General features: G+C 37.5%; 1 protein-coding gene across 48 annotated transcripts in view; it reads left to right on the top strand.

Moving 5' to 3' along the window:
* The window catches only part of ZBTB20 (zinc finger and BTB domain containing 20), an 838,196-nt gene that overhangs the window by 510,270 nt on the left and 300,752 nt on the right, over positions 1-27,174 (top strand). For 3 of the 48 annotated variants that reach the window (XM_055381724.2, XM_063704067.1, XM_063704068.1), the window contains exon 1: positions 16,560-16,879. The exons of 43 other annotated variants lie outside the window; for them this stretch is intronic. The gene's annotated coding sequence lies outside the window, so the exon portion shown is untranslated. Of the gene's footprint in view, positions 1-16,559; positions 16,880-17,054; positions 17,641-27,174 lie in introns of those variants that run through there. 2 more of the 48 variants (XM_063704072.1, XM_055381717.2) reach the window with 2 other exon arrangements.

Genomic DNA, 27,174 nt, shown 5'->3' with positions numbered 1-27,174 from the left:
TTTTTTCTAGTCAAATTAAGATTTCAGAAAAGAAATAGGAAAATATCAGCAAAAAGAAAGAGGAACATGTCTATAGAGATCTAGGAATCTCTTTTTTAAAATTTAGCTAGTAAAAACAAGTAAAATAAAATAAAATCTACCTAGTAATTAGAAAATCTTTCTGCCTTACAAACTAGTCTTTCTACTCCAGCCACTTTTCACCTCGTTTCCCCTTCCTTCCATGGAAAAATTATCTATATAAGAAACCCTATTTTATATCTATATAAGAAAAATTATTCTTATATGTATATAAGAAAAATTATTCTTATATGTATATAGGAAAAATTATCTATGTAAGTGGTATATATGATACTACTAACAAAACTGTTCACAATACTTTTGTACTTTAAATTTCAGCCTTTTAGTCTTTGGCCTTAGTGTACAAGATCTATAGTCTTTCTTTTCTAGATCTTTGCAGGCCATCAATGTCCATGTAGAGATGTCACCCAGAAATATCGTGGATCTGTGTCAAAGGTGATTACAGTGAAGGACCCTTGCTACAACATGCTTGGCCAAATTTTTCTACAGTCTGTAAAAGTGTCATAGAAGTTGAAAGGGAAAAGCTATCATTATTTATAAAGAGAAATAATAGTAACTGTTAATAACTTACAGCTTTTCACAGCATATGTAGTTCTTTCCCTTCTGGTTTTTAAAATGTTTTTAAACATATTTTAGAAAGGGTTAATAATAATGTTCACAGAAATTATTTAAATTTGCACACCGAGTAAATAGTAGAATTAGAATTCAAACCTAAGCTTCAAAGAACTTTATTTCAGATATTGTACTTCTTTCTCCACCACAAATCTTAAGGGCATATGTGTTTGCTTGTATAACATAAGGCTAAAAAAAGACCTAAAATTAGAAATCCTAAATAATTCATAGAAATTTTGTTGTCATCTTAAAATAAACTTTTTCTGATTAAAGCTCTGAGATTAAATTAATAATGTTTTAGTTTATCTCTTTCTCTTTATAGAAGTTGGCCAATAGAGTCTACTTTAATTTGTCCTAAATAGAATGATTATCACTGTAAATGCTGTTATGAATAACTTTTTTAAAGCTTATATACAGGGTAACCCCATATTTTATCATCCAAACTAGGACACTTTTGAAAGTGGAAATGAACACTACTAATAATTGTGACTGGGCCATTGGAACTGAAACTGGAAACTCTCCTGAGTAGACTGAGAGGCATGGTTATCCATAATTCTGAGTCTGAGAATGATGCTGTTTTGAATGAAAAAGTCCAGCAGAATGAAAATCCTTGTATGTTACCTATAACTTGCCTTCATTCCACAGTTCCCTTGAATTTGGTTCTTAAGCGCTATAAGCATTATTGAATGATTCAGTCTCACACTCCACCCAAGAGATAGCAGAATGCTGGTGCATTCATTCAAGACCAAATTAGAAGGAAGAGTGCCACCTGCTGAGAATCATTCACCCCACCCTGTCCCTATAGTTTTTGGATAGCTTGGTAGTTGGGAGTTTCCATGCAAATTTAGACTATTCACAGCCCAAACTGTTGGACCAAAAGACATGATCTATGCAATATCCCCCAGTAAACCTGAGTCAACCTTCATAGAGGTCTAAGTGATAAGTATTAAACCAACATTTGAAATGTCAAATGGGAAAACCCATTTGGCAGTTAAATTATTTTTATAACTGACCAAAATAATGTTGTAAAATGAAAGCCTCAAGTTAGTAATTGATAAAAAATTAAACTACTAAAAAATAGATTTTTGTATATCAAAGCTAAATTTGACAGTATTAGGACTGTAATTAATCTTAGAATATCTTCATAATGGGCAAAAAAATAAATATTCTTTTGAAAACAGATACTATTTATGAGAACCTATTGCTATGTGCCATCCATGTGTCTTGCTGTCTTCCAATTCTGCCTATGAAATGCTCCATTGAAAGGTGACCCAAAAGTGTTACATGTGTAAACAGACTAACACTATCAGAAAATGATAGAGACAGAGAGGGAGAGAGATATGAACTAGCATTGCTAACTATTGCTAAATTATTCCTAACTATTGCTAAATTATTTGGAAATTCTTCACATAAGATTACTTATCATCCACCTAACTTAAAAAGCATTTTCCCAATTATTATAAAGTTCAAATTAATTTGATTTGTTCCTAAAAAAATGTCAGTTTGCTTAAAATTTAAACTTTTATTTAAGGTAGAAAGTTTCCCTTCTGAGCAACAAGTTGCGGGCTGGAAGTGGTAAAAAAAAATCTCTAGGAGAGAAAAAAAAAAAACTAATGAAATTTTGTTGTGGACTAGTTCACAAAGAAATACAAGATTCATTACATAATGCAGCCCTTTGTTTGTGGAGCCTCTGACAGAATCCTGCAGTTTTAGCTCGAGCTGAAAGCTGCCACTAAAGTCCTCCCTAACTCCAGACAGCTCTGAGTCTTTTTCCCCACCTCCTGCCATAACTCCTCTGGCTTCTGATTAAATCACACCTTATGTTTAAGGTCAATAACCTAAAATGACCCAAAGCTACTCATTTCTCTTCTCAACAGTTCCCCACTACTTACTTGTAATATTTGGAAGCCTTGAAAATAGCTTCTGTCCCAACTTATGTAGTCTTTTCTCCAAAAGCAAATGCGATAATAGTTTCCTAAGTCATGGGTTCAAACCTCAGGTGAAAGATTTTAGAAATAATGAGCATGCTAAGGAGCCTGTAGCATTGGGGTGAATCACAGTCATACAACCTAAAGGACAGAGAAAAAGTCTTATTGCTAGTGGTATTTGACAAACGCTGGTTCCTCACTTAGGTTTCAGTAGAACTGCATGGTATTGTCTTCACATTTAATAGAAGACTTGTTTATATCATCTCTCCTTTAAAACATTTATCATTTGGGGGCTTATTCTACTGTCTTATTTCTTAAAATATGTTGCTATTAATTTTGGAAAATATTTAAAAATTTGCTTTTATTGTATATAATAATTGAGCTACATTGTAACAAATTCTTGTCATATAATTTTTTATTATAGAATCAAATTTTCCTTTTTTGACCTGGTTTCATCCTCTTTTCTGATACTAATCCAAATTCCCCCCTTCCTTTCTGTGTGAGAATTTCATTACATGTAAAAGTCTAGCATATTTAATCAAGATGTGAAGCAAATGAATGTTTATTAAGTGCCAAGAATGTGACCAATGTCTGTCATCTAGTTAGGAAGAACAGTTTGGTGAATTCAAATTATGAATGTTACTATTATTACTTTGGTTAGAAATGTGTTCAGCAGCAGGTAGCAAATCCTGACTTAAGTGGCTTAAACAAATAGAGATTCAGTTTTCTCACCTAACAGGAAGTCCAGAAGTTGAGAGGTAGGAAATTCCTGGTATGTGATAAAGTCTGTGCTGACATCTCTGGGATTCTTTTTGTCTTTCTTTCATGCTTGTCACTTTATGATCACAAAATAGCTGCCACAACTCCAAGCATCATGTCTATGTTCAAAGAGGGAAGGAGGAGGAAACAGAAGGATTGCCTTTTACCTTCCTCTTTGTAATGGAAAAAAAAAAGCTTTCTCAGAAACTTGCCTCTCAAGTGGATTGCCACATAGATCTTATTGGCTATAATTGAATCCCTAGGCCACCGTTCTTTGCTAGAGAAGCAAGCAAATTAGAGAATACACTTGTCATAATTGGCTTATAAATTTCAAAACTCATCATCCAGCACTGAGCACATTGACACTCTGCACAAAACAGAGGTCTGCGGCTAGGAAGAATGAGGGAATGAAGTTTGGTTAGGGAATAGTGTCCACTTCCACTGTAATAGTGGGGGGGGGGGGAAAGGAAACTTAGTGTGGGCTATAAAAAGTAAAAATTAATTTATGGAAGAAGCAGAACATAAGGTGGACTATGAGATAATTAAAGGAATTCAATCAATAAAATAATGATAGGATACTCTAATTATAGAAAGAATAAAAGCTTAAAAGCAGGAACACATGTTATATATTGTAAGTGGCCACTGTATTGTGAATTCCTTTATTCTTTGAAGATAGGAAATAAGTCTTATTTGTATTTTATTCCTACTGTCTCACACATAGAAGATGTTTATTGAATCATAGTAAGTACATGAATAATATTCTAATCCAGAAGTCTAGACATAATTTAAGAAATCATGGAGATGATAGAACAGAAAATTTAAAATTAGGTCTCCTGTGGAAATACCAAAATAAAGGGAAACACTAACATAGTCTGCATACACCACAGAACACTTGTTGGGAAATACTGGAACCTAGGATGCCTAAGCAAGATAGAGCAAGTAATGGAGACTGAAATACTAGTTAATAATTTGAATTTGATCTGTGAAACCCCAATTATGTTCCTAGAATCATGTTTTTTTAATACACAAACAATAATCTTTAGCAAGCTATACAGCCATTTAAAGCATAAAGCCTACTGCTGCCTCTTGCTCACTTTTTCTCCATGTTCAGTTCTCTGTGATCTCCAGGAAAGCTTTGGAAAAATAAAAAGTAGTGTATTGGAGATCTCTACTTCGTAATAATAGTTTACAATTATTCAGTTTTTGTTCTACTCCAGTCAAGAGGATTCCATTCAAAAGGATCCTAATCAAGGGGATTATTATATCATTTTAATGAATTAATCACTTTCTTGTTATATAATGACCTTCTCTCTGTCTCTTGTGACAGTTTTTGGCTGAAAGTCTATTTTGTATGATAAAAGAATAGCCACTCTTACTAGCTTTTGGTTATCGTTTGCTTGGAATATATTTTTCCCACCTTTTACTTTGAGTCTATGTTTGTCCCTAAAGCTAAAGTGTGTTGTTGTTGTTGTTGTTGTTTTGTTGTTGTTGTTGCTGTTTTAGCAGCATATGGATAGTCTTCTTCTTAATCTCTTCAGCCAGTTTGTATCTTTTGATTGGGGAAGCTAATCCATTTACACTTAATTATTAATAGGTGAGAACTTATTACTGCCATTTTTAAATTATTGTCTGGTTGTTTTGTAGTTCCTTTGTCCCTCTGTTGCTGTCTTTTTTTGTGATTTGATTATCTTTTGTAGAAATATGCTTTGATTCGTTTCTCTTTATGTTTTATATATCTACTACAGGTGTTTTGCTTGTATTTACCGTGAGGCTTCCATAAAACAACTTATAATAATCTATTTTAAGCTGATAGCAACTTAAATTTGATCACATACAAAATCTCTACTCTTTTACTTCTCCTATATACACACTTCATGTTATTGGTGTCACAATTTACATCTTTTTATACTGTGTATCCATTAACAAATCATGTTATTACTTTTATAGTTTTGTCTTTTAATGTTTATACCAGAGTTGAAAGTGATTTACACACTATCATTAGAGTACTAGAGGTCTCTAGTATTTGACTATATACTTGACTTTACTGGCAAGTTTTATACTTTCATCTTTTCATGCTGCTAATCAACATCCTTTCATTTCAACTTAAAGAACTTTCTGTAGCATTTCATGCAAAGCAGGTACAGTGATGGTGAACACCCCTCAGCATGTTTGTCTAGGAAAGCCTTTACCTCTTCTTTATTATTGAAGGATAGCTTTTCTGAGTATAGCGTTCTTGATTGACAGGTTGTTGTTGTTTTTTGATCTTCAGTACTTTGAATATGTCATCTTACTCTCTCTTTGCCTGTGAGGATTCTGCTGAGAAATTTGCTGACAGTCTTATGGGGACTCCTTTGAATGTGATGAGTTGCTTCACTCTTGTTTCTCTCAAAATTCTGTCTTTGACTTTTGACAATTGGATTATAATGGGTCTTGGTGTAGATCTTTGGAGTTCTTTGGACTTCATGAATCTGGATGTTGATTTCTCTCCCCTGATTTGGGAAGTTCCTTGCCATTATTTCTTTAAATAGGCTTTCTACCCCTTTCCTTCTCTTCTCCCCAGAATTCCGTAATGTGTTTATTGATTCACTTGTTGGAGTCCCATAAGTCACTTAGGCTTTCCTCACTTTTCGTCCTTGTTTTTTCTTTGTGCTCCTGACTACATAATTTCAAATGATCTGTCTTTATGTTCACTGTTTCTTTCTTCTGCTTGATTAGGTCTGCTTTTGAACTCCTCTAGTGAATCTTTCAGTTCAATTTTTGTATTCTCCAGCTTCAGTAATTCTATTGGGTTCTTTTTTATAGTCTCTATCTCTTTATTTAACTTCTCATTTTGTTCTTGTATCTTTTTCCTAATTTTATTTAGCTACCTCTCAGTGTTCTCTTGTAACTCACTGGGCTTCTTTAAGCATTTATTTTGCATTCTTTGTCAGTTAATTCAGGGATCTCTGTTTCTTTCAGGATGGTTATTGGAGATGACTCTTTGTGTTCCTTGTAGATTTTCTTTGTGATCTGTATATTTGAAGTAGCAGCTACCTTTCCCAGTCTTTATAGACGAGTTTTGATGAGTAGAGACCTTTACCAGTTCATGGTGCTTAATATGAGACAAGATAGAGACATACACCTTGGGGAGCACAATCTAAGACTGGGGGCAAGGCCCTTTACACTTCTTTCCTTGCCTTCTCAAGGAAAAGGCTCAGTTCTATGTTTTTTTCTTATTATACAGAGCAGTGCCAGCTGCAAAGGGATGCCTGCTCCTTTTATTTTTTGCTAACTATCCCTCAGAACCAAGTTCTAATGGTCGTACAAGGCTCAGTACAAGGTGAAATGGAAACTGGCTTCACAGAGGGAACTCTGAAATGCTGAGAATAAGGACCCCTTCATTCCCTTTCCTCCCTCATCTAAGAATAACCTCAGTTCTGCCCCTATTCCTAATCTTGCATGGCAGCTCTAACCGTAAGGAGTTGCCCTCCTCATTTCTTTGCTCCTACCCATCCCTGGGAACGAAGTTCTACAGGAACGTCAGTACACAGTATGAGGCAATATAGGAACTGACCCAACAGAGGGTTCTCTGAGAGGCCAGAGGCCAGGAAGCCAGATGCACACTCCAATCTCACTTTCTGTGGCACAGGAGAAATCATGAGCTGAAGCAGTCCTCTCAGTGTTGAGCTAAGCCAGTCTGGGGGAAGTACTGATATGACATTCTAACATGAAATTGCACTTTTTACCCATGCAAATGCAACTGCTTTTAGTTTGGAATCCTCTAGGGTGCCTCTACTTCTTAGCTACAATCTGAATATATTTTCAAGGTATTGTGGTTCCAACATTGTTTTATCAGTATTTCTGTGGAAGAATGAGAGGTAGAGTTTTCCACTCTGCCATCTTGCTGACTTCACCCCTGTTATTTGTTAAGACATTAATTTTACTTGAAAAAAATATGCCATTTGGACTGGCTGATAGACAAAGTATTAAGATATGCACCCCTCAGTAACTTGGCATTTCTAACATGCCTATGGGTCTATAGCTATTTAATTATGTTTACTTGTTACTTTAGGCTTCAGCCTTCTTGATTAGGTTAGGATACATCAGATTATTTGAGCTGAATAGTGCTTCTTATTTTGACAGAAGAATGTCTATTTTGTTTTAATTCAGTGATATTTTCAGTGGCAGATCTTTAAAATAACTCTTCTAAAACTTGTAATATTTTTAGTATTGGACTTAGATAAGTTACTTATCTGGGCCTCAGTTGTATCATCTGCAAAATGAGGCAACAGGATTTAACATGGTCTCTAGTTAATTCGAGCTCTAAAATTGTGCAATCTCATTTGTCATTTCAATTCAACATATGTTAACGAATGGAATACTTACATAATGTAAATCAATGAGGTAGAACTTGGGTGGATACAGAGATGAATGTGATTCCTTCATGCAAATAGCTTATAATTTGATGCCTTCAAAACTGAGATGTGTATTCCCCAACACATCCTAGTTCCTTATGTTTGACATGTCATTTATAAATAAGGATATATTATTTATTTTTGAAGTGGAAGAAATTTATTCCTTTGTTACTATTTTTCATCTCTAGATTTGGAGAAACAAAAATGTGGCCTAAACTATCATTTTAATAATATTGTGCATTTGTATTTCATCTTCATTGCAAAGCATTTACAAGATTCTGGAATCATTTTCTTATCCATCCCTAAAGTAGCCCAGTGCAAGTAGAAAAGGACAGTTATTCCCCTTTTAGTGATTAGAAAACTGGACTCTGATTTTTCTGGAGTTATATAATATGCCACTGAATGAGAACAGGTAAAAATCCAGGAACTCTCATTTCAAGACTGCCCAGCCAGGTTCCTTTGTATGTTACAGTTTCTTTTAGTAAGTTCTGCAGAGCCTGATTCCTAAATCATCTTTCAAACCAAATTCTTTCTTATTCCCTATCCAAACAGCAGCATAGCCATTGATGATTTCAGATATATCAACAGGAAAAAAAATTGTAGTGAAAGAATAGAATGTATGCAGCAAGAAGTGTGCTGTGCCAGCTGTGATACAGTGTACAATGTTTCAGTCTTTAGCTGGAATTAAAATTAGAAGTTGAAAAAACCTGGGGACTCCTCCATCAATCTAATCTAGAAGCATTTGACTGTAGGCCCAGCAGCCCATAATGAAACCTGCCCTTTTGCTAGGTGAGAACATCATTCTGAACATGCCACCTTGGAAACTTTGCATCAGTTCTTGGTATCACTAGAATTTTCCTATCCTGCTTTTGAGAAGAGTCAGTGTGAGAACAAATATACTTCTTTTTACAAATCTTGAAAGTAGATCCTTAGAAATAGGTGATTACATTTCCTTCATAACCTAAATCTTTCTATGTAGTAAAAAAGTCATATTCATGTTTGGTCTCATAGTTTCCTTAGTCAAAAAATTTGCATCTAAAAGCCTAGGAAAATGTTTGGCCTGCACAGTTGAATGTTTAAACAGGTGCGCACTGCACTGGTCTGGCTGAAGAAAGGTAGTCTCCTCCACTTGGAAACCCTGACATTAAGAGAATGATTCTTGTCCCAGCTTTCAGGAAAGCTTGTGAAGGAAAAGTTCAGGTGATTCTTAAGTCTTATTACCTGATTATCAGCCCATGTGCCTCCCTTCCATTCTGTATTCTCATGAAGAAATTGATTTAATAGATTGAAGATATTATTAAATACATTCTGCATTAATATTATATGTCCTCTTTGAATCCAAGTGGCAATACAATAGAATTTCATTTTATAAATAACACCTTTCAAGCGAACACCACAGGGCACAGTACAAAAGAATCAAAATAGAACACAAATGCTGTAATCAAATGCAGACCCCAGGAAGGCTGATTAAAAAGGCATGTTGCTACTAAGAACAGCCGACAGGGTAAGTATAGTGGGTCATAGCAGAAAAGCCAGCAGAACAGAAGGGCAAACTAAAATAAAATGGACTTTCCTGCCTGAATCACACGGACTTATGACACTCCTTTGTCTTCATCTCTTTTTGAACTCAGGAATTGCAGGGGAGTGTATGTGTGTTGGAGGAGAGAACTAAACATAGGGTCATTAAATTTATCCTCAGTACTCACGCATAGCACAAACAAAAGGAAATCATAAGGATAACCACCTGCAGCTGGCAGAGATGCCTACAGTGTGATTGTGAGACAACCCAACGTGGCTTGCTTTGCTGGATACCACTGGCTTTAAGAAAACACAACTGTGAGGTAACAAGTAGACCCCTTCCATAATAGTGAGAACAGATAGTGCTGATGGCCAGGCATAGGTAAAAATGGATGAATGGTGAGAAAGATGTTCTGTGGTCTTGAGCTCAGTATAGTCTACTCTCTACAGGACTCTCCTCACCCAATTAGCTTTTCTGCTCTCAGCCTCTCGCAACCACACTCCTTGCTAATGTCAGGTGTTTGTGGTTTTAAACCCTACCTGTAATTATACAGCAAAAGCACCTGTTCCCTTCTTAAGGGAATTAGGCAAAAGTAGGGGAGGTATTTTGGAATATACTCTCTCCCCATATGTAAAACTAGTTCTAACAATGATCACAGTATCATAGTTTACCAAATTGGTCATTTATTGATGCTTGTCTATTTAATATTAAGAGTAGAACAATATAGGACCAGAATCATAAGAAAAAATTTCTAAATATGTATTTTTCTGAAAAACAGTAACCTATATTTTGCTGGGCACGTGGCTCATGCCTGTAATCCCAGCACTTTAGGAGGCCGAGGCAGGCGGATCACGAGGTCAGGAGTTCAAGACCAGCCTGACCAATATGGTGAAACCCCGTCTCTACTAAAAATACAAAAATTAGCTGGGTGTGGTGGCACATGCCTGTAATCCCAGCTACTCAAGAGGCTGAGGCAGGAGAATTGCTTGAACCCGGAAGGCGGAGGTTGCAGTGAGCCAAGATTGCACCACTGCACTCCAGCCTGGGCAACAGAGCAAGACGCCATCTCAAAAAAAAAAAAAAAAAAAAAGAATAACCTATTTAAGAGCCACCCCACCCCTCCACAAAAATGTCATAGAAGAAGCAAATATGAGTTCTAGAGTTAATTAAAAAGAAAAGGAAAGAGAAAGGAAAAATGATAATCGAGGCAATTTTTACCTCTCTCAAAGCTTTTGGTTGTTTGTAATGACTCTCCTGAATACCCACTTAGTTGAGATTCTGGTGTGAGATCACTGATGCATACATTTAGGTCAATAGCTTAGTACTTCTGTATATTTTTTTCTTAAGTAAATTATAAACATGTAATTAAAATGTATGTGGGCAGCACTTGGGGGAAAAGGTTATGTACATATACTAGTACTGTCACTTTAAAATATTCTATTATAGGTATTTATCTACTGGCCTCTTATTTTTCTTAATTCTGACAGTATTTGCTTAACTATGCAAAGGGAGTTGGTTTATTAGTAAATGTGAACAGTAGTGCAATCAGTTGAAAATACTGGATTATAATCTCTAATGTGAATTATTTCATGAAGTGTGTGAGCAAATAATATCTGTGCCAGTTACCAATGTATTACCTCCCATTGCCTCCTTCCAAATGTAGTCCTCCTTGCCTGCTCTGCAAAAATGTATCTGGATTCTTTAAATATTTTTTCTTTGCTAGCTGGTATGAGGGTGCTTTGTCAGTAGAGAAGGTAGGGAGACGTTGCAGAAAGAAGAAATTTTCCTTCCTGGTTGTCATGCACTACTTTGGCAGCCTCCTGCAATGTGCACGGTTTCTCCAGAGCCTGGCTTCTACAACGTAAGCAACCTTTACAGCATGTAGCTCCTGCAGCAAATGCAGCTAACCTGGTACCCAGCAGCTGAAGCACAGGTAGCTTCTCCAGTACGTGGCAGGTAGCAGCTACCCCTAGCACCCACCATACACACACACGTACACACACATGTGTACACACACATTGGGCAATTTATAGCAGAGTGCCTCAGATGAGATACATCCCTGTAAATAGCTTTCATTAGCACCCTAGAGTGCAGGTGCTACTGATGCAGCTCCCCAGCAACTTCTCTGCCATCCAATGAGTTATGGCTGTGTGTTGTCCAACAAGGTCTGGATCCTGGTCCAGGGGTCCAGGAGATTTTTGTCTTGAGTCCTACAATGTCTAGATCTCAGTCCAGGGATGGAGGAGACTCTTCCTTGGATATGCTATCTTAGTCCTGCAAATAATGGCTGTTCCTTACATTTGTTATTCTTCTATTCTTTTTTATTTTTTAAGACAAGGTCTCGCTTTGTCACCCAGGCTGGAATGCGTGGCATGAACACAGCTCACTGCAGCCTCAACCTCCTGGAATCAAGCGATCCTCTCACCTCAGCCCCACAAGTAGCTGGGACTGCAGGCACACACCATCATGCTCGACTAATATTTTGTAGAAACGGCATTTCACCATTTTGCCCAAACTAGTCTTCAGCTCATAGGCTGAAGACCCACCTCGGCCCTAAGTGCTGGGATTACAGGCATGAGCCCCTGCGCCTGGCCCATGTTATTCTTATATTCTTTAAAGTATTCTCTACTTCTTACTAGCTACTCTTATTACTTTAATCCCCTGTTATTATTAATAATTTAAACTAACTTTCTATTCAAATTGCTATATGGTCTCTGTATCCAAACAGGCCCTGACTGACACATACCCAAAGAATATTAAAATAATCTATATTCTTTGGGAGTAGGAGAAGATAAATATGATGTCATCTTTTTATAGAACAGATTAGTATTGGTACAATGTGCCTTATCTAGGGCTGGCTATTAGATGGACAAAAAGTTTTGAGAATTTGCTGCTGCACTGAAAAGTGCTACAATAATAATAATATGGTGCTATATATTAGTCTAACTGTACATACAGTTTAAATATCAAATTTTTAAATATTTTACATGATTTTGCTGAGACTTTTTAAAAATGTAAGCTATAGTGAAGCAAACAACAAAGGCTGGACTAAAAAATAATTTGTCAACCCTGAAAAGATGTTGCAAAATAATAATTCTATAATGTGAATTTGTAGATTATTAATGCTAGGATAATGATAGCCATCATTTATTGAGAACTCAGAAAGTCCTCAGCACTTTATATTAATTTATTGGATCCTCATATTAATTAATAGAAGTGGATATTATTATCATCCCTATTTTACAAATGGGAAAAGAAAGACTTGGTAAGGTTAAGGAACTGGCCTGAGGTGATATATATAATAAATTTCAGAGCCAAAATTTGAATCTAGATCTGCCTATGAGCCCTGAATCTTAACCACTGCCCACTGCTTCCAGAATACTGACACTGAAGCAAATGGCAAGTCATTTGTGAAAACAAACCCAGGATACTTGTTTTTGTTGGTTTTCATCAAAGATCCAGAAAAAGAAACTCTGAAGTATCCCTAGAATGTATAGCACACCCTGAGATATTTCTGAGATAGCTAACCTATTACTTTTTTTTAACAAAATACGGACAAACTGGATGAACATAATGATCAAATCCCCAGAACCAAAGTGTTAACAGTGTATCAAAACCTAGCAGCCTTTATTCAGAGCTGAATTGAAGGCAGATGAAATATTAACAGCAGTTCTAGCAGCATAAAATGAAATATGAGATCCTGTATCAGAAATTATTAGTAACCTGTTAAAAGAAATGCTGAAAAATGGCAGTTACCAAATTAAAACTGGGAAACAGAGCCCAAATGGGAAATTTCAAAAAGTTTGGAGGAAAATAAATGACAGATTGTCCTCTTGGCTCTTATTAGTATGCCATCCTAAATCCTACTTGGCAATGGGTGGTGGAGGTGAAATAAGAACTGCATTGCTGCCAGTGCTGGTCCTCAGATTTGTAGTCCTAAGTGTCTGTGATGGTGTCTGGGATTGATTAGAAAACTAGTTAGAAATTGGTAGCATTTTAGCTTTATCTAAGTTAAAGAGGGTGGAGACTCTTATTATGAAAGGCTTTCTCTCATTTGTGAATTGGCCCCTTTGCTCCACTTTTGGATGGCTGGCTTCCTCCATGCCCTGCTACACTAAATATTCTACATGGGAAAGCTATTTTCCTTAAACGCCTTCAAATTTAAAGCATCTATTTGGATATGTTGGTGTTTATGACTCAAAATATCTAGCATCAAATAAAAAAAGAGAGATTACAAATACAAACTACCAAGTAGTAAATGAAGGACATATTTTTCCATTAGTAACTGAGAGGATAGAGATTACTATGAGCAGAGTTGTTGAGCAGCTGATGCCAAAGGGAGAAAAAAAAGGAAATGAGCTATAGAACCATAGAATCTTAGTGTTGGCAGAGACTATGGAGTTTATGCAGTCCTACCCTATCATTTTTCAATGAAGAGACTGAGACATGGGGAGTTAAGGGACTTGACTTGCCCAAGACACATAGTTGTTTACTGACAGTCAGGCCAAAAACATTTCCCAACTCCCAGCCCGGAACTCTACAGTTCAGCATGCTACTGCCGTCCTCTACTGAAAATTAACACTAACTCAGCCTGGAACATAGAAGAATTCAGCATCTGTGGGGAGTGAAAGAAAAGATGAATTTAGAGCTGGAAATCAATCTGGGAAAAGAAAAGAGGAAACGGATGATTTGTCATTGTGACTTGTTGGTCAAGGTTGTATAAGATATTTTGTGTCAGTTACTCCCCTGTGCATTCCTACAAAATACAATGAAATTATTTTGTTATAATTCCCCAGGGTTTATATTTATATGTACAGGTTTTATTTGCTTGGCGAATTCTCCATGTACAAGTCATCTCCAGGTGTAGATTGGTTTGTGGATGGCATTGCTATTGAACCTTGTCATTTACATGGGTCTGAGTTTCCTTTTCTAACAGTAAAGTATGCTCCAGGGGAATCTTCTTCATGGGATACTCCTAACTGAAGGTCAGAAGTAGGCTTAAGATGTAAGAATTATCTTCTATTAACCCTTGTATTCTGATAATCTCATGGAAAACTTGGGCCATGTGTGGGACTTTTAATCAGGCTAATGAATTAGGTAAAATAATTTTCTTTATTTGGAAGCACAGAGTAATTTGAAGTAAAACAGTAGCAAATAAGATACAATAAAAATGTCCCAATAGGATCTCCTGTGAAATAGCGTTCTAGCACTATAGATCTTCTAGTTTAGTCAAATATTTTTCAGAACAGAGCAACCAGAAATGAGAGAATCAGATAATATGATGAAAACTACAGATGGAATGCTTTGCATGAAAAGTGATTATATACAAGAGAGGGCTTAGGAGTGGGTAGGAGTACAGTTGGAAAAGAGTGGGTAACTGAAATAAGAGAAGATAATGCTTGACCAGGTCTAGTAAAATATTCCCTGCCACAACCACTATTCCATGAAGAGATTGAGCCAAGAGGCCTGAATAAACTAACCTTAAGTTCAGAGTTGCCATTATTGTGGGAGGCATCAGGGAGAGCACATCCGGATTTGTGTTACACAGTAATCACTGCTGGGTGTCAGCATTCATCAGCCAGATGGTCAGACCCACAATTAATCAATTAGGCTGCGATGATCAACTGGACTACGTTTTCCCCTTTGGTAAAAAGCCCTCATCATGCGGTTAAGGCCAATAACACTTTTATCCTGTTGCTTTTGGAGAAGCTTCTAAAAATTCCTCTTTTCTTTTTTGGGCCTCTAGTTACTGGACAACTGTTAGGCTCCAAGTTGCTTTGACAACATAGATACCCAAATTCAAGGATTTCACATAATAGATTTTCAACATCCTGTGTCTTCAAGTATAATGTTTAACATACCCAGACAGAAATAATCTTTTTAAAGCAGCAGTGTAAGCAGTGTTACTCAACTGATTTTACTAGAGTCTTCATATTGATTCCTCTCAATCCAGTGGAACAACACTGGAGGGGGATTTTTTCACTGGATACTTATAAAGATGATATGATATGATAATCAAATAATATGAATAATAAGCAATTTACTGAATGTTCACCATGTGGCAGGTACTGCTGAGATAAGGGTTAATGAACATTGATTCAGTGCTTACAATGATTCCATGAGGATGATAATATTATTTCCATTTCAAAGAGAGAGAAACTGAGGCTAGAAAGCTCATTTGCCCGAGATTAAACAGTTAGTAAATATGTGTTCAGATGACTTAATACCCTCTGAAATGAAAGCTGAAAGTTTATTTTACATTTTCTTACCCATATACATCTGTGCATCTCTGAGAGACAACATTTAGGAATATGTGGTGGGTCCTCATTACTCCTCTTAAAAGGACTTTAAAGAAATATTTTACTCGTGTTCCCGAAGTCTGTTGCTCTCCTTCTGCTTTCCATGCTGTTTTATTCTACATCATGTGACTTGAGATTGCTTTCTTCCTTCTTTATGGCCATTACTACCATTTCCTGATAGTTATCAGTCTCCACCTGGCATCTTCATCCAGATATGGTTTCTCTAAGTCTGTTCAGATACCAAGACTTTTTTTTATCAGTTGACTTATAGAGCAATGTGCCTCCTCTGAAACAAAATGTCTATCACTAATTTTTTTTATGTTGAACCTTGTTTTTCTATCTATTTCATTTTCCCTCTCCCCTTGCTATATTACGGTACTACTGCAGAGGGAGAAGTGTTTGAAGTCCTCTTAGTGGGAGCATCACTTCTTGATGGAGGTCTAATGGAGGTCTATGTTGGCCCCATTGAGTAGAAATATGGTCACAGTGTCATAGTTCCCCTATGTTTTATCATTAACTGGTATCTCTCTTTTCTCTAAGCTCTTCTCTACCCCCACCCAAGCTCAACTTAAAGAGTACTCCTCTTTAACCATTTCATACAGGCTATATACAGACACTATTAACCCAAATGTACACCTTTGAGATATCAGACTCATATTATTTTATGAAATATGAGGCTTTTCTTGCTATTTAACTGCAGTGCCTTGCATTTTATTTGTTTTGCTACTTACTGAATTGGGAAAACAGTACCAAAATACTAGGATAGTATATAGGAAGTCACCATTTCTTAATTCAAGTTTGGGAGCATGTGGAAGAAAAGACATTTCAGAAACCTTAATGAGCATCTTTTATCCTCCAGGGCTCTACCAGTGCCCTCTTTTTCTGACTGTGGTACTCTGTTTTGTCCTTGCTATGTTTGGTAGGCAGCTTTTTTTTTTCTCTTGATGCTTCTTTTTTTACAGTCCTACAATCTTCACCCCAGAGCTGATGAGGCGCTTTCATTTTGACCTGCAGTATTTCTGTGTATTGCAGAACAGAGCCCTGCCATCTAGACTGCCTTTCTGCTTCATTTTGCTCCTGACCTAAACCCCCCTGCTATTCCAGGCCTGGCCTCTCATGACCAGAGACTGCTGACTCATCCTGGCCTGTGCCAAGCTGTGCAGTCGCTTAGTGATGTGGACAGGAGTCGAAGGACTAGAATGAGATCACTGAACTCATTTCACTTGTTGCTTACGGTACAGTCCAGCATGAGCTGGAAATGTAGGAACCTCAGCCTCCCGAGCAGAAAGAGTAAGTAGATAAAACACACCGCATCACCAAGTCCTCAACAAGCAGTAGTTGGGTGGTGGGTGGGGGCTCGCTCTATCATGGCCGTGGCTAGGGCATTCTGGTTCATCAGGAGTTTTCCTTTGTCCTCTCTTCTTCCTCTTCTCCACAGTCGTACCCTTCCCCCCTTCCCTGAACTTCCCTTCTGAAAATGTCTGGATGGTACAGCAGTGATCTGGGCAGAAATGAAATTTGGCTAATAAGCAGCCTCTGCACAAAATTCTGGAACAGTGACACTGTTGAAATTGCTTAGTTTAGTTTGTCTACTGGGAACTCACATGAACTTCCCAACAGAATTCAAGGGGATGAAATCTTTTTTGTTCTGTTTTGTTCTCCTTTCCTTTTTGATTCTCTTTTTCTTTCTGTTTTGAGGGAGGTAGTTTCAGGAGACATGGCTGCATTCTGGTGTGGTGTAAAGTTTTCCGTCGGGAGACAATAATGTACATTCCTCTGGCAGGACGGGATGGTTTTTTTTTTTTTTTGTTTCTCTTACTGTTGTTTATTTATAAGACATTTCCTCCCAGTTAGTGGAAGTTAGATCGTAAGAGGCTCCAGTGATTTTCCTTCCACCTCCCCTCCCTAATTTCTGTGCTTCAGCACTCTGGAACACTGTGAACTCGACAAACTAATCAGAGCAGGGAGCTTAACAGCCAGGCCTGGACACCCTCAAGAGACTGTGTGCTGATTCTCAGTCGTCACTCCTTGGATCAGGAACCATAGTCCTGGTGAGTGGTGAGGTTCCAGAATTTGATGTGTCAAGGATTTTATTCTTGGTGTCTCTAAGGCAAGCAGGAAATAAAGGGTGTTTTTAAAACAAACAAACAAAAAATACAATTAAAGAAATACTACCAAACAGTCAAATGGAATGATGAAGATTTTTAGCGGGCACAACTGAGAGCACTCTACGGACAATGGCAGAGCCTTGAGGCTATGCTCAGGAGCAGCCTGTAGGCATAGGTTTCATACTGCCACCGATGGATGTCAGCCTTGACATGCCTAGCAAACATGCTTGTGGGGGGAGGAAGATAGGTGAGTGGGGGCAGGGAGGTAGTATTCAGGGAGGTAGATGGGGGAAGTGAAAGTGGAATTAATTGTTCATTTGGAGTTTCACTCCACCAGCTTTCCATGCATTTCTGTTCTGAGTATTTACATTATGCTCACAGTACTTACATGCCTAGCTAAGCAGGAGAGAATATCTATAGTGGATGTAGAGCAAACATTCTTGCTAATACTGTTCTAAAGATCACTTTGCTAACAACTGGCTGCTTTTAAATGTTAGGGAACCTCCCCACACCCGACCTTTGGAAAATATGATTTGTCACACCCTCTTCTTTATTCTTCTGCATTCATAGTATCAAGCAGAAGAATGCAATGAGAATCCTTATTTGGTTCCCAGGAAATTTATCATCCTGCCACAGGAAAACTAAATGACTGTCCTCACAGTATTAAACCCAAATATAGTATTGTCCTCAATATAAGGGACACTGATTGAGTGTGCTCTGGGAAGTTGTCGAAGGAATGGAGTGGGGATGGTTGCATCCTGTCTGATGTGAGACTAGCAGAGGAATCCACGGACCAGCTTTCATAGCCAAAATGTGCCTTCCACATCCTTCTTAATAACTCATACTCTCCCTAAAAGTAGAATTCCTGTTGGAATGTGTTTTTATCCTTTACCATCAGGTCCCTGCCTAGTTTCTTTTCTAGAGGTATTCCATCTTACTGGGTTTTCTCATCTTCTTTCTATTTCAAGAATCTGGCATGTTCATTAAGCATGGAAAAAACAAAAGACGAAACAAAAACCAAAAAAACATGGTGGCCATAAAAGCATTCGATTGTGTGGCAGCATCTGAAGTGAATTGCTTTTTGGAAAGAGGGGGAGTCTTTGATGTCGCCAATATGGTTCTCATAGGCTGAAACTTCCAGGAATCACAACCCAGCCTAAGGGGCACTTACTCGATGTTCTTAAATTTTAGGAAAGAGATGTTATTTTATTGTTTTGGTTGTCCTTGCTGTTAACACATTGCCAGTAGATTTCTCCTAGAAGTTTAAAATGCTTTAGCAATGGATGATTTTACATTTAACCAGATGTGTATTGTATATGCCTGTTGCGTGTATTGTATGTGCCTGTTGCATGTACTCTTGTCCAAGTAGGTACAGCGATCCAGCATATTACATTGGTACTCAGCTTTGGAATTTTGTTTGCTATACTGAGTGCTTCAGATTCTTAACCACAGAACTCATACATGCTCATATATCCCAAGTTTCCTATAGAGACTGACCCCTGCTACAGCCTTATCAGGTTTGTCAGTGGCCTCTAGGACAGAGTCAGCTTCCTATCACAATTCCTATAGTTTGTGAGGCACATTAAATTCATCAGCTGTCGTTGTGATAGGAAATAGTCTCAGAGTTTTATTAGGGCTAGTATGGTAAAAGTTTAATGTTATATTAATAGTAAAGTTTGCCTATTGTAGTTAGCTCGTGTTAGTTAGGACTATACTATTTATATGTATAATATTTCTTGGGTAATTTTCATTAGTTATCTTGTTTTCTAAAGAAAAAAAGTTGAAAGGGAAATGGTGTTTACAATACATTATAAAAAATGTAACTAGCTCTTAGGCCATTACCACCAAGACCTACATAGGAGGTTAACATTCCTCAGTTAATATTCAAACTGCCCAGACTCCCAGGAAAACTGTCTCGTAGTCTCTGGTAGGGATGTCTATTAGAACTGCGTTGAAGGCAAGCTAGATCTCTAACACTTTGAAAACATGTTATTATTGACTACATATGAAATTATATAAGCAACTTTAAGAAGAGAATAGGTGAAAACAAATATTTAAGAGTATTCCCAAGACATGACATTTAAAAAAATATAATCTGCCAGAGAGATTTTTCTTATAGTTGCTAAGGCTTGGAGTTCCAAGTGGCCGTGGAAGAATTTCATGACTAAATTGAAATATATAAGAAGTCAGAATTTGATTAGTGTACCTCTGATACAAAGGCAAGACAATGATGTATTTTTTGTGCTTCGATGGCTATATTAATATTACCTATTTTTTCAATACCTTGATCATAAGCCTTCACAATGCACCGTCAATAACTCAATTTCCTAGTGCTCACCTGGAAATTCTAATTTCATTAAATTAATGAGGATGCATGTTGTGAAATGTGTATTTTCTTGCGTGCATATTTTAACTGTAAGTACTTCCTATATGCTATATTCATTTAATTAGGCAGTCGCAAATATACACAAATGAAATTGCTAAATAACAGAATTGTCGTTACCCCAATAAGAAATTGTTCTTTCTTATTTGTATAGAAATGGTTTTTAGTATTTATATGATTCCCCGAAGAAAGACGTATATTTTAAAAACTTAAAAAGGAGTTGATTGCTTGTATCATATGATTGTATATGTATGTTAGCTTATAAATGCCTACATATACGCACAACCATATATCTATATTCAGCTATTAAAAATATGACCAAATTCTAGCCAGGCTTACTTGCCTTTGATTTCAGTCAAATGTTTTGGTCATAATGACCATAAATGAAATGTAGCTGACTTTTTATCACACTGACAACACCGAAAGTTTACACAAATATTTATGAACAGTATTTGCAAAAAGAAAGATGTAGTTAGCTGATAAGTTTGGTAATTATCCTTCAGCAAATATACATGTTAGCTTATCAACCTAAATTCTATTATGTACAGCTTCAAAATATTAATTGCTATATATATAAAAGTTTAAAATTAAGTAGAAAGAAATTAATTGATATTATCTTAAAATTGAGCATATGTTTAATGAATTCATTTTATTTTATAAGACTGAGTACATATACAAATGATCCCATTTTAGTTTCTCAGCTATTTTACTATATGTTAAATATTTTGTTGCTGTATTTACATATTAGCATCAGCAACCATAATTTTTCTGATACCTTTTCAAGATCAGCCAAATCATATCCTTGACAAGTCACACTTTTTCTCTGAAGTTTTCCATAAAACCCAAATTAAAAGTGATCTGACACTGGTAGCATTTTACAAATCTACCTTCATTTAGCATTTATATATGCTTTTAAGTTGAAGTTTTTTCTGTATATGAAACTGCAAGTGGTTAGAGGGCAGGTTTTGTGTTTTAGGTTTGTTAATTTCTCTCCCAACCAGTATCAGATTGGCTCAGTCTGAGTGGAGGATCAATGAATAGGTGATGAATGAATGGATATCTACATGTCAGTGCATTGACAGTGAATACATCTTGCTTATCATAGTGAAAGAAACAGCCGGACACAGTGGCTCATGCCTGTAATCCCAGCACTTTGGGAGGCCGAGGCGGGCAGATCACCTGAGGTCGGGAGTTCGAGACCAGCCTGATAAACATGAAGAAACCCCCTCTCTACTAAAAATACAACATTAGCCGGGCATGGTGGCGCATGCCTGTAATCCTAGCTGCTTGGGAGGCTGAGGCAGGAGAATTGCTAGAACCTAGGAGGTGGAGATTGCAGTGAGCCAAAGTCATGCCATTGCACTCCAGCCTGTGCAACAAGAGCAAAACTCCATCTCAAAAAAAAAAAAAAAGAAAAGAAAAAAAGAAACATGTCCATGTCTGGAACACAAATTGGTAGAGTCTTCTATATCTGAGCCTCCTTAACTCCCACATTAGATCTTCCAACTATCTGACAGCATTTCCAACCATTTACTAAGATTGCTAAGGTTCCCCACAATGCTTGGGTAATTTCTGATGGAACATGGGATCTTCAATTTGCAGTAGTTCCATTCATTTTCCTGGACTTATGAGGGTGACCGAATATCCAGCTTGGTCAGCTCATGTAGTCAGAAAGTACCAGACTTACCTATAATGCATCATATTAACCAACAGTCTCTCCAGCTTGTCAATACTTGTTCTTCCTTTCCTCAAACTTCCACATCCGTGGAGGTCAGGCTGATGTCAGTTATGGAAAGGCATGAAGACTGGCTATGGATGCCCTGTGAACTAGACAGGAGAGAGGCGGGGCAGACATACAGCACAATAAAGAGCAGGGGCAAGAAGACTGGCAGCCAAATCATTTGCACTGTCTTAACAAGCACTAATTAAATGCCCTGTTTGAGGTAAATAATAGCTGAAAATAGCCTACTGCAGTTGTTTCTCATCAATGAGTAGAGAAATAGGTGGAATCACTTAGTGCTGTTTCATTCATTAAGCTGCAGCACACTAAGCCTTCTTCAGAGGAGAGGGGCATCAAGTCGAGCTAGCCTCTAAAGTACCATTTGCTAAATGCCCATTCTAGCACCCTTGATGGTATTCTGCTGACAAGAATCACATCCAGAGAGTAACTGCATGTACTACAAACTGACCCTAATAAACAATTTAAAAAAAACCCCAAAATATTGTGTATAATAAAACATGCTTTAATCTTACCCATTTTCAATTGTCAATCAACTTAGCAATCCCCAAACTATATCTCATTCTGTCCCCTAAACCAATTTTTTTCCTGGAGTTTATATATATAGAATATTCCTTTTCATCTCTCTATTTTCCCTGCTCACTCTCTAGTAAACTGAATTCCTAGATGTAAGCAGCCACAGAAAGAAAAGTGATTCACATAATGGATAATTAACCCTTGAACAATGGAAAGTTAACTCTCCATAGAAATGCCAAAAACTGAAATGTTTTGTTATTGAATTTATTCTCCTTTGGGAGTTAACACTAATAGAGAACATCTCCATTAGTACAAACCTGGCACCAAACAACCTGTTCATCCTTAAGCTATGAATGCTGCACTCATCTTCCAGTTCATTCTGGCAGGATTTGTAACACGATGTCCTCCTGGGTAGTCATGTACAAACCATTCCGAAGGGCAAAATTATATGAGTGCCTAATCCACTTGTGAAAATTAAAGAAAGGGGATCTTTTTTATGAAAAACACCTAATATGGAAAGACATAAATTGTAATAAAAAGTGTTAGCACCTTGCACCTCCTGCTAATTGCATTCCTAGTCAAGAGGAAGCAAAATTGTATAACAAATGTTAGAGGTACATCATGAACAAAGTGCAAAGAATTGTCTGTTCCTTTCAATAGTGAATTGAAAAAGAGTAGCAAACCTGTTTAAGCTATGTATAGTAGCTTTAATTTTGGCTCCTAACCTTTCTGGGACTCATCTATTTCATTTGTCTAATGAGGATAATAGTAACCCATTCAACTTACTGTACACAGACTGTACTGTACACAGACTGTTTCTTCATTATATTCATTAAAGATGGATTTAACATTAATTCATTCATTCACCCATGTATTTTTTAGTTTAAGAAATATTTTTGGGCCAGATGCAGTGGCTCACACCTATAATCCCAGCAGTTTGAAAGGCCAAGGCAGGAGGATCCCTTGAGCCCAGGAGTTTGAGACCAGTCTGGGTAACATAGCAAGATCTCATCTCTACTAAAATTTTTAAAAAGTAGCCAGGCATGATGGCACATGCCTGTAGTCCCAGCTGCCGAGGAGGCTGAGATGGGAGGATCCCTTATCCCTTGAGCCCAGGAGTTTGAGCTTGCATTGAGCTATGATTGCACCACTATACTCCAACCTGGGCAACAGAGCAAGACTGTGTCTCAAAAAACAAACCAAAAAAAAAAAGGAAAGAAACATTTTTGAATCCCTACTCTGTGTCAGTTATTATTCTAGAAGCTAAAGATTGATTCATTTATTAATAAATATTTATTGAGGAATTCATATTATGTACCCAACACTATTCCAGGGGTTGGGGATACTGCAGTAGATTTAAAAAAAAAAAAACAGAAATCTTTGTTCTCCTTGTAGTTACTTTATAGATAGGAGAGACAGAAGATAAAATATATATGTATATGTAAAATATGTGGCATTTTATGATAAGTGCTATGGAGAAAATTTAAAGAGGAGAAAGAGTGTATACATGTGTGTTTGTGTCAGGGATAAGTTTGCAATTTTAAATAGGGTGGAGAGGTAGAGAGGGAAGTCTTCATTGGGGGACAGCATTTGAGAAAAGACCTCAATGAAAGTGAAGAAGCAAGTTTTGTGGATATCTAAGCAAAAGCATTTTCAACAGTGGAACCATCAAGTGCAAAGGCCTTGGACATGAATGTATCTGGAAAGTTTGAGTGATAACAAGGAAGTCTGTGTGGCAGAATCTGAGTGGGTAAGCGTGAAACTAGTAGGAGATGAAGTAAGGGAGACAAGGGTGTCTGATCACATGGGCCCAAATATGCTGTTGTGAAGGCATTGGCTTTGTCATTTACAGTACAAAGATGAATACAACATGGTCTCAAGTTGCTCACTAGAGGAGAGGCAGATAGGGAAACAAGTTGGGGTAATACCATTATGCTAAGTGCCGTAACTGAAGGATGTTCAAGGAACCATGGAGGCACAGTGAGTGTTCAGCTGAACATATCTTGGAGTGGGGGATCAGAGGAAGTTTCACAGAAGAGCTGATAAATCCATGCTGGGAATGGAAGGATTTTCCCAGATGGTCAGAGGGAGGAAGAACATTCAGTAAGGGAGCCAGCAGGGGCAAAGGCAGTGAACTAGAAATAGCATAGCAGAGCTGGGGAACACTATCACTTATGTGTAGTAGGGGAGTACAGAGAAACGATGCTGTAGATGCAGGCAGGGAACAATCATGTTGGACCCTGATTGCCATGCAAAGAAGTTTTAACTTCATCTTGTGGCATTCGGGGAGCTATTGAAAGGTTTTAAGTAGAGAAGGTTAATGATGAAATTGTGTGATACAAGATCACCCTGTCAGCAGGGTAGAGGATAGATTATAGGAATGGGAGAATAGAGGCAAGAAAATGAGTTAGGAGGCAACTGAAATTGTTCAGACAGGAAACAATGAAGCCCTGAACTAGGACAATAACTGTGGGAATAGACAGAGAGGAGGAGATATGTTCAAGAGATAGGCAACATTGACACAATTTAATAACCTTTGGGCTGGGCATGGAGAGAAGGAATTTTGGATTGCTCCCAGGTTTCTGCCTTATACAACTATGCAAGAAAAGCTATGAGGAGGAAGAGTAGATTTTGGAGGATGGAGGAAGATTACAAATTTACTTTTGAAGGTGTTTAATTTGGGGGTGTTAGGGGAGCATCCAGACTGGCAGTTGGATTTAGTCAGGAATGCTGGAGATGTCAGGGACAGACTTTGGCAGTCATCTGAATCATCTGAATCATGGTAATAGTTAAAATTATGGAGTGGACATTTCTCAGGAAAAATATATTGAAAGATGACAAAAGGGAGAAGGTCCTTTATATACAGTGCATTTCTGGAATGGAGAGAGGAAGAGGAGCCTGCAGAGATTGTCATGAGCAACTATTATGTGCCAGTCATTGTGCTTGATAGTGGGAGAACCAAGATGACTGGCGCCCAGGTCCTGCTGCAGAAGAGTCCATAGCTTGTCCAAATATAAGAGGTTCTTATTACCATCATCAACAACCAAAGGATAATGCTAACAGAGGGAATGCCCAAACTTAACTAGGAAAATCGTGCAAAATATTTAATTGGCATCAAGGGAGATGATTATAAAGGCATAATCCTGGAAAGTTTGCTGCATTCATTTTTTCTATACACCTCATTTCTGATCATTCTAAAGCTTGTATGTGTATGTTCCAGTGTTAGCATGGGTTCAAGCTATTGGCAAAACAAGCCAGGTGTAAATTATGGTAGAATTGAAATCGATAGTGCTTTGAAGTACTGGAGTGCCCAGTTCACATCAGGGCATGTGTCTGTGTTCACTGAAACATGGCTATCAAGTGCACCTCGAGTCATTAGATGTGTTATCCAGTGAATAACAGCATAATGATATTTTAGCAGAGCAGCCTTATGATAAATTCTGCTTTAGTGAAACTCCATATACAGAGCAATTTCTCCTGGCCGTGTACATTGCATGGCAAAGAAAGGATATCCTGCTGTGTATCAGAAGGCTGTAATTTCATTTAGGGGTTCTATTGACATCGTAAACTGCAAGAGCAGAGCTCAAGTGGCTATTTAAGTCATAGGAACTTCAAGCTAAAATTACTGCCTAGTCCTAATCACCACCTCCAGGGGACTCCTGCCTATACATATGTGCTTTATGTTTCTATCTTTGTGTCTATAAATACTCAATCACTCCAGAGACTGAGGTGATAAGCTGTTCTAAAATATGACAGGTATCTGTCACGTTTGCAGCTGGTACAGGCTTAAGGGCTAAATGCAGTTATATTATTCATTGACGATCAAATGATAAAAGGGCCAGAACTCCCCAACAAAGTTCAGAGCACGGGAGTTCTTGTTTCTTTGCTTTAAGACATTCTCTACTCAGTTTAAAGTCAGGATCTTCCAGCATGTTGAGGCTAGAAAAAAGGAACTTTTACATTTACCTATGCAGCAGGGTTAACAGCCTATATATACATCCTTATCCCAACTTGCCCTTCTTTGCCTTGACCCATGCTCACTTGTGAAAATAATAGTACTGTAGTCTTGCTATTTAGTAAGGCATTATATAGTGTCCCCTAAAAGTGATTCCCTAGATATCTAACAGGGACATTCTATTTTGATATATACTCAAACTGAAAATAGGAAACCATCATATTGGAGTTGAATGCTTATACTCTAAGGAAAATACATTTATATAAATTTGCAAATTGTCAAATAGTATTTATTAAGTGATACTTTAAAATTGACTCCAGGAAACCAATAGGAAAGATTCAAAGTTAAGTATGTTTCTCCTTAGTTTGTAATTAAATTTTCATGTTCATGCTCCTACATGAACAATCAACTTTGTCAAAAGTGGGCACTACAGGCCAGACGCGGTGGCTCATGCCTGTAATCCCAAGCACTTTGGGCACTTTGGGAGGCCGAGGCAGGCAGATCACCTGAGGTCAGGAGTTCAAGACCAGCCTAGCCAACATGATGAAACCTCGTCTCTACTAAAAATACAAAAATTAGCTGGATGTGGTGGCACACACCTGTAATCCCAGCTACTCGGGAGGCTGAGGCAGAATTGCTTGAAACTGGGAGAGAGGTGGAGGTTGCAGTGAGCTGAGATCACACCACTGCACACTCCAGCCTGGGTGACAGAGCAAGACTCCGTCTCAAAACAAACAAACAAACAAACAAAAAAAGCGGCCACTATGAGGTTGGACACTACAATCTAACTTTCTTCAGTCATTATGCTACTTATGTTTTATTTGTTTGCTCTTTTCTGGGCTTGGGATTAATCTGTCTACATGCTGTTTAATACCAGATCCCAGC

This window comes from Gorilla gorilla, chromosome 2 (assembly GCF_029281585.2).
Source record: "Gorilla gorilla gorilla isolate KB3781 chromosome 2, NHGRI_mGorGor1-v2.1_pri, whole genome shotgun sequence".
In the NCBI taxonomy this organism is placed as follows: Eukaryota; Metazoa; Chordata; class Mammalia; order Primates; family Hominidae; genus Gorilla; species Gorilla gorilla.
This window is presented reverse-complemented; position numbering and strand designations above follow the sequence as displayed.